Source organism: Anomaloglossus baeobatrachus, chromosome 5 (assembly GCF_048569485.1).
Source record: "Anomaloglossus baeobatrachus isolate aAnoBae1 chromosome 5, aAnoBae1.hap1, whole genome shotgun sequence".
NCBI lineage: Eukaryota > Metazoa > Chordata > Amphibia > Anura > Aromobatidae > Anomaloglossus > Anomaloglossus baeobatrachus.
The window spans coordinates 176,723,220-176,732,121 of NC_134357.1; the positions used below are offsets into that span (position 1 = coordinate 176,723,220).

The 8,902-nt window shown below is 38.7% G+C and overlaps 1 pseudogene; it reads right to left on the bottom strand.

Annotated features, from left to right (window-relative positions):
* Nucleotides 1-7,605: 7,605 nt before the first annotated feature.
* On the bottom strand, nucleotides 7,606-7,903 carry LOC142309844 (non-histone chromosomal protein HMG-14 pseudogene; annotated as a pseudogene).
* Nucleotides 7,904-8,902: the final 999 nt, after the last annotated feature.

Below are 8,902 nucleotides of genomic sequence, written 5' to 3' on the forward strand. Positions count from 1 at the left end.
GGCAATTGCTTTTTGTAGTTGGTGTTATATACAACACTATGACAGGTTTAAATATCAATATATACATATACTGTATAAGTATCTACTATATACAAAACATTACAAGAGGGCGGGCGGGTGAACTTATTCCACTATTAGTAAGATGGACAAATGTCCTTTGTCACCTCTCTACTTTTTCCTTTTGCAAAGAACCTCAATATCCTTTGGGACAACCGTTTAACTTTCACCCATTTTTTACTAACACATTACCACCTCCCTTACAGTCCTAGGCATTTCTTTAGTTTGTTCCAATCCTGATAGACTGCAAGGAGTGGATAATAAAAACCTCCTCTCCAATATGCTTAGACTAGGCTGCTTTGACCCTGAATTACACCATAACTTTGATTTTGTGACAATGGCCTATTCTGGTTTTGTAATCATTTAGCAAAAACACAACATTTTGAAATAAACTTGTTTTATCATAGAAACAATCAACATTTAACTTCAAATATACAATTATAAAGAAACTCAATCAACCTTGGGTACAATAGCTAAAAAATGCGTCTATCAGTATATGAATATATTAGTTCATGAAGGAGCTTTAAGGCTCTTGCATGAACTATCTATGAACAGACACCACACCTTGGGGACACAGGTGATTCCTATAGCTTAAAATGGACCGGCCAAATTGTTGAAGAAGCACTGTCCAACTTGACAACTGAAGAAGCTGGAAAAAGCTTGGTGACGGATTTTCTAATCTGTGACTTGAAGGCTTTTAGCTAATAAGTCACATTGCTTGAGACTTGATGTCAGAAACTCAGCATTGTGAGACCAAGTTCTCTGATCAGATTGTTGTGGTCCTTTTGGTTCAGATAGCATAACCTCTATTTCTCAGCTGTATCTGAAAAATTTATATCGGAATATACAAATTCTTCTTTGGTATCTGACTTGCTGCTTTCTCCTTAAGGTGGTTGATCTGTTTCTGGAGGAGTTGGCAAAGGGAGCTCAGGGTAGTGCAGATCTGGTAGCGATGGTTGAAGGAATGTGAGGAATTTAAGTGACATTCTTTTTGCCAGTTTGTCGTTTAGAAGGATCCACTATGCAGAAGTAGTAATTGGTTGAGTGGTCAGTCAGTTGATGCCATATTCTTGGGATTGCAAATGCATTGGTCTTTTTTGCCCTGTACCAAGCATACAAAATGAAATTTGGATTGAGAATTTGATTTGTTTTACACATTAATAGTAATATATAAAAAATTAACACAGTATTTATATATTGTATTGTATATTTTGCTAGAACATTGAAATTTCTTAAAAAGGTCTTAATTATAGCTTTTTTCAAGTTTAATAGATCTCAAGGTTTTGCAAAATAAAAATCTGTCCTCTCAGAGAGCAGAAGTCGTCTACTTACCTTACAGCGTTTTCTTGCATGACTCCCATGTGAAATAAGGTGCCCACAGTTTGTCTTGATCCCTGACAGGTGTGCAAAAGTCTGCTTTGTAGGCCTCACACAGCTTAGCACACATTTTCCCAAAGTAGTTTTTCGGTCTTGTCTTTATTATTTGTCGACAAATGTAGCAAAATGCCTGATGTTATCGAAATTATCTGTAGCTTTGTACATAAGTTCCCTTACTCAGCAGAACAGCAAATTAAATGATTAGGCTTTATCTTTTTTAACCATGTTTTATTGGTTTGATGATGAGTACACCGACATTATGAACAATTTGGACTCATTTTTAACCCTTTATACTCCTTTGGAATTGAATTCTAAGAATTAAAACATGAATGAAATTGAGAAAAATTAGAATCCAAAAAAACTAGAGGCTTTTACAACTCCAATTCTAAAAATACAACTTGTTTTTTTTTTTAAAGAAAAGGCAAACCCATTAGCACAGCACCTCCCTCTTACCACTATGTCCAGTGACATCCACAACTTTCCAGCCTCCTGATGATCCTTATATCTTGGAAAGGGATAACGCGTCGAGGCGATGCATAGCATTTATCTAAAGGGAAGTAACTAATTCTTCTTACTCTCCCTGGATGTATCTTCCACCCTTACTCTTATTGCTCTATAATCATTTTCTGATTGCTTTTAAGCACTACACTGAATGTATTTACATTGTTTCCTTAGGGTTACACAGTATTTTCTTTGCAATCCTTATAGTCATGAACTTATCCATGTATGATTGCCATATTATATTCCATTAGGACAGGGGAGGAGAAAGTGATTGATGGAACTGTTGTTTTCCATTATATTAATGTTATCCTCCATTATATTAATGCAGATTGTATGCCATGTATCATGTGATATTCTTTTCCCAGTTGTTTCATTATATTGGGGCTTAGCATGTGATTTTTCTGTCCTGTTTGGTTCATTTTTTATTGGAATTTGTCAATTTTTGCTTACATTGTGATCAATCAACACTTTGTACATTATACATTCCAACATTGATATATGGCCATTTATAGTGTAATTATAATTTTAATTCACTAATTCTATAGGGCATTGTGAGGGTAAGCCGACGTGGAATGGGGGCGCCCAAAACATTTACGATGTCATACCTTCTGTTGGCAGGTAAGAGCAAGGTCCCATTGGGCGCTATAGGGATCCCATATATTTAGCTCCTCACCTCATGTGTCCTTGTGTGTGTTTATAACCACTGGGTGTTTATTCAATTTTAATACATATCAATAAAGTTAACATTTTAATAGAACTTGAAGTTTTTTGTTTCTGCATATTTGACTCAGTTCGGTCATACTGTATACGTTTTTTTCTCAACTCATTAGTTTAACCCCATAACGACGGCCGTACGACTTTAGACGTCGGAAAAACAGGGTACTTATTCTGTTCCGACGCTTTAAGACGTCAGGCCGAAAAAGGTAAATAGCGCCCCCCAGCGACGGAAAATCTCTGGGGTTTCATCTACCGGGGGTAGCTGAGACCCTGGAGATCATGATTCAGGCCGGTTTTTCTGGTCCCCGCTCACGTGATCACCGGTATACACCATATACTGATGATCACGTTACAGTAAATGACAGCGCTGGTAAAAAATTATTTATCTCCCATCTGGCATGAACAAACATCTCAGATGGGAGATAAATCTCCTCCCCGGTCCCCCGGTGTCACTGATGTGCCCCCCCCGACCCCGAACTCCCTCCCGAACATCCAAGATGGCTGCGCGCACACTAACGCACCGCCCGCATTTACCCTTCTGCTCTTATTTCTGTCGCATGTGCCATGACACATGTGACAGAAAACTACTCCCCGGCTCCAGCTAAGCCACCCCTCATAACCCCCGGTGTTTCCCAGTGTGCCCCCAGTATTTTTACCTTTTTGCAGCGTTGATCCCCCACGTCCCTCCTCCTTCACAGCAGACACTGGTCGCATGCGCTGAGCGCGGCTGTCAGCTCATCTCAGCTTCCTGTGTACGGACTCTGCAGCTGTGACCTGCAGATTCTTTGCACCCACACTCCTAGAAAATGGGGGATAAAAGCGTGCTGAGCGCTCCCTGAGTGTGCCCCCCATATTCTAGAAGGTCCAGAGTCGTGTGGGACTTGCAAAATGGATTACTGCGGACTGGATTTTTTTTTCTTTACAATAAATTGGTGAATGAGGGAATGTTTTGGGGAGTGTTTTTTCAAATAAATATTTTTTTTTTGTTGTCTATTTAATTTTTTTATTACTGACAGTTGGTGATGTCGGGTATCTGATAGGCGCCATGACATCACAAACTGCTGGGCTTAATGTCAGGTGACATTACACATCTGGTATCAACCCCATTTATTACCCCATTTACCACCACACCAGGGCACGGGATGAGCCGGGGCAAAGCGCCAGGTTTGGCGCATCTAATGGATGAGCCACTTCTGGGGCAGCTTCAGCCTGCTATTTTTAGGCTGGGAGGGGCCAATAACTATGGACCTTCCCACTCTGAGAATATCAGACCACAACTGTCTGCTTTACCTTGGCTATTAAACCAATTTGGGGTGACCCCATTTTTTTTTTAATTATTTATTTATAAATAATTATAAAAAAGAGCCTGGGGTGCCCTCCAAATTGGATCCCCAACCAAGGTAAAGTGGACAGCTGTGGTTTGCAGGCTACAGCAGTCTGCTTTACCCTAACTGGCTATCAAAAATGGAGAGACCCCATGTCGTTTTTCTGTTGTTTTTTTTTTAATTAATTTTTTTTTGCTAAATACAAGACTAGGCACCCTTTAGTGTCACATGAAAGTCCCTAAAGGGTGCCAGCTTAGAATATGTAGGGGGTTGGGACATTATATAAGTGTTTGACATCTGTCTGTCTATCTATCCTTCCATCCTTCCTAGCTTTTAGGCTGTGTGCCCACGATTAGAGATTCAAGCGTTTTGGACGCTGGGTTTTCGCTGCGTCCATAACGCTGCGTTGTATAGTAGAAGCGCAGTGGAAGGATTTTTAGAAATCTCCTGTCCACTGTGCTTATTTTCTCCACAGCATAAACTGACATCTGGCGCTGCAGCATGTCAATTTGTGCTGCAGACACGAGTGTTCTCTGTGAAGAGAATAGAGCTAAAGTCAGCAGCAGCACGACCTTGGATCATGGTCACGAGCAGCTGGGTTCTTATGTGGACAACACACATCTCCGCAGACTCAGTGTCGCCGGATCATGGGCACATAGCCTAAAAGTGAGAAATGTGCTGCTAGAGCAACATTTTTCTGATACCCCTGGAGTTTCAAAATGCTCACTATACCCCTAAATAAAATACTTGAGGGGTCTAGTTTCCAAATTGGGGTCACTTGTGGGGGTTTCTACTATATATGTACCCCAGGGGCCCTGCAAGTGTGACATGGTGCAGGCAATTTATTTCAGCTTTTCAAAATTCAAATGGTGCTCCTTCCATTCCAAGCCCTACCGTTTGTCCAAACAGAGGTTTTTGGCCACATGTGAGGTATACCTGCGCTCATAAGAAATTGGATAACAAACTGGGGTCCATTTTTTGGTGTTTCCTCTTGAAAAAGTGTGAAATTGGTGCTAAAGCAACATTGTTGTAAAAAAAATAAAAAATTTCAATATGATGACCTAAGGTTATCAAATTCTGTGAAGTAACTATGGGTTCATACTGCTTACTATACCACTGGATAAAATCCTTGAGAGGTCTAGTTTCCAGAATGGGGTCTATTGTGGGGGAGCTCTACTGTTTAGGCACTGCAGGGGCTCTCCAAATGCGACATGGTGTACGCTAATGATTCCAGCCAATTTTGCAGTGAAATGGCGCTCTTTCCCTTCTGAGCCCCACCGTGCACCTAAACAGTTGATTTCCACCACATATGAGGTATCGGCGAACTCAGGAGAAATTGCTCGATACATTTTAAGGTGCACTTTTTCCTGATACCCTTGTGAAAAAAAAACTACTTGGTTGAAGTAACAATTTTGTGCTAAAAAATTTTTTTTTTTATTTTCACGGCTCAACATTATAAAATTCTGTGAATCCCCTGGGGGTTCAAAGTTCTCAACAAACATCTAGATAATTTCCTTGAGGGGTTTAGGTACCTTAGGGGCCCTGCAAATGAAACATGGTACCCGCAATCTATTTCACCAAATTTGCTTTCCAAAATTCAAATATTGCTCCTTCTGTTCCGAGTCCTCCCATTTGTCCAAACAGAGGTTTCTGAACACATGTGGGTATCAGCGCGTTTAGGAGAAACTGGGGAACAAATTTTGGGTTCTGTTTTGTTGTGTTACTTCTTGTAAAAGTGAATAAATTGGCGCAAGAGCAACATTTTTTAGGTAAAATATATATATTGTTTTTTCATTCCACATTGCTTTAGTTCCTGTGAAGCACCTGAAGAGTTAATAGACTTCTTGGATGTGGTTTTGAGTACTTTGGGGGGTACAGTTTTTAGAATGGGGTCACTTTTGGGTATTTTCTGTCACCTAGACGCCCCAAAATCACTTCAAATGTGATGTGGTCCCTAAAAAAAGATTTTGTAAATTTTGTTGAAAAAATGGGAAATTGCTGATGAATTTTGAATCCTTATAACTTCCTAACCCCCAAAAATTTAGTTTAAAAAATTGCACTGATGTAAAGTATACATGTGGGAAATGTAATTTATTAACTATTTTATGTGACATAACTCTCTGGTTTAACGGTATAAAAATTCAAAAGTTGAAAATTGCATAATTTTCAAAATTTTTGCCAAATTTCCGTTTTTTTTCACAAAGAAACGCAAAAAATATTCTCTAAAATTTAGTACTGACATGAAGTCCAATATATTACGAAGAAACAATCTCAGAATTACCGGGATCCATTGAAGCGTTCCAGAGTTATAACCTCATAAAGTGACACTGGTCAGAATTGCAAAATTTGGTCTGGTCATTAAGGTGAAAATTAGCTCCGTCACTAAGGGGTTAAACTCCTACCCCATTCTCTGAAAAGGAGGAAATGTTAGAAACTTTTACTAAATAAAATAAAAAAAAATTGATAATGCTGTGGCCTGGAGAAGTGAACTGATCGATAAATTAAATCCTATGACAATGGAGAAAATGTTGGGCACTGCTGCCCTATGCTGTTTGACTGTGCTGTACTCACGGAATCAGTTGATCAGCTGTTCCAGAACTCGTGTATGCAGCCATTTTAGGTGGTGCTCTGCTGAAAGCACATCAATATCCAAGAAGGAGAATGAAGCGGCAACTCGACCTGGTGGTAGGAGAAATTTTAATCTGTGTTTACAGCAGACAACATAAACGGGGAGTGGAGGGAGGGTGCGGGGACAGCAGATAGACTCGTCAAAGCGCTAGCTACAGCGCGAAACGGCTGTCGTCCGTCTGCCGTCCCCGCACCCCCCCTACACTCCCCGTTTATGTTGTCTGCTGTAAACACAGATTAAAAGTTTGCCTACAACCAGGTTGAGTTGCCGCTTCATTCTACTTCTTGGATTAAATTAAATCCTATGTTTTTGGGGTTTTTTTTTGTTTATTTGATTCTATATTTTTCATAACTTTTTAATACTTTGCTGTGATTATATGCTCATAAGTATTCAAAAAGATTTGCAGCACTTTTATATAATTACTGAAATTAAAATAAAATACCACTACCCCAAAAAAAAAAAGAAAAAAATATAACATTACAGATAAGTACACAATATTTTTTAGAGGGAAATCCAATACTAGGTGATTCTTTTTATTAGATTGTAAAAAATGTACTCAAGACACTAAGGGTACAGAGAACACTTAAAAAGTTAGGACAAATTAAAAAAATAAAAAATAATGAAATAATATTTATGCCATCCATATCAGCCAGTGGAGGAACACTGGGCATTGCCATCCCAATGCCATGTCAGGGAATCTGCAAATAAAAGAAAGAGAAGGCATTAAGTCACAAAACAATTGAAAATAAGAATGATTTGTTAACAATTTGCAGACTGATGAGTATAGTATAAATGGCCAGATCACATCAAATACTTATTAAAACTACAACTGAAAAAATCAAAGACATGGTGCAATTCACTCCTATTTTAAAAGTGTGTTTTCTAGAATTAAATTACTAAAAAACTTACATTTACAAAACAGCTGATAAAATATTCCTCTGAATTGTAAAAGGGAGGTACATGAACTTCTAATAAAAGACGTAAAACAGATGCAGGTTATTATGATTGGGATTCCTTGTCTTCATCGGATGCTGGGGTCTCACTTTTTTTTTTCTCCATTTTCAGATGGTATGTCATCCTAAGCTTCTTCTTTTTTGTTACCTTCTTCAATCTGTTTGCCTTTACCTCCTCTATTTCCTATTGCTAGAATTTTTTTTACTTTGGACTTCACTTTTACTGCTGACTTTTCCTTTTTTGTCTTTGGTGGTGCAGGTTTACCCGACAACTTTGCTGACCTGTTCTTCAGCTTATCTCTGGAATCTCCAGCATCATCGGCATTAATCTTTCTCTTAGGCATGGCAATTGCTTTTTGCAGTTGGTGTTATATACAACACTGTGACAGTTTTAGATATCAATATATACAAATACAGTCCTAACCCACCTCCCCTACAGTCCTAAACTTTTCTTTAGTTAGCCCCAATCCTGTTAGACTGCAAGGAGTGGATAATAAAAACCTCCTCTCCAATATGCTTAGACTACGCTGCTTTGACCCTGAATTATACCATAACTTTGATTATGTGACAATGGCCTATTCTGGTTTTGTAATAATTTAGCAAAAACACAACATTTTAAAATAAACATGTTTTATCATAGAAACAATCAACATTTCACTTTAAATATACATCTATAAAGAAATTCAATTAACCTTGGGTACAATAGCTAACAAATAAGTGTATTATTATATGAGTATGTTAGTTCATGAGGGAGCTTTAAGGCTCTTGCATGAACTATCTATGAACAGACACCACTCCTTGGGGATACAGGTGATTCCTATAGCTTTAAATGGATTGGCTAAATTGTTGAAGAAGCACAGTCCATCTTGACAACTGAAGAAGCTGGAGAAAGCTTGGTGACGGATTTTCTAATCTGTGACTTGAAGGCATTTAGTTAATAAGTCACATTGCTTGAGACTTGATGTCAGAAACTCAGCATTGTGAGACCAAGTTCTCTGATCAGATTGTTGTGGTCCTTTTGGTTCAGATAGCATAACCTCTATTTCTCAGCTGTATCTGAAAAATTGATATCGGAATATACAAATTCTTCTTTGGTATCTAACTTGCTGCTTTCTCCTTAAGGTGGTTGATCTGTTTCTGGAGGAGTTGGTAAAGGGAGCTCAAGGTAGTGCAGATCTGGTGGCGATGGTTGAAGGAATGTCAGGATGTTAAGTGACATTCTTTTTGCCAGTTTGTCGTTTAGAAGGGTCCACTATGCAGAAGTAGCAATTGGTTGAGTGGTCAGTTAGTTGATGCCAAATTCTTGGGATTGCAAATGCATTGCTCTTTTTTGCCCTGTACTG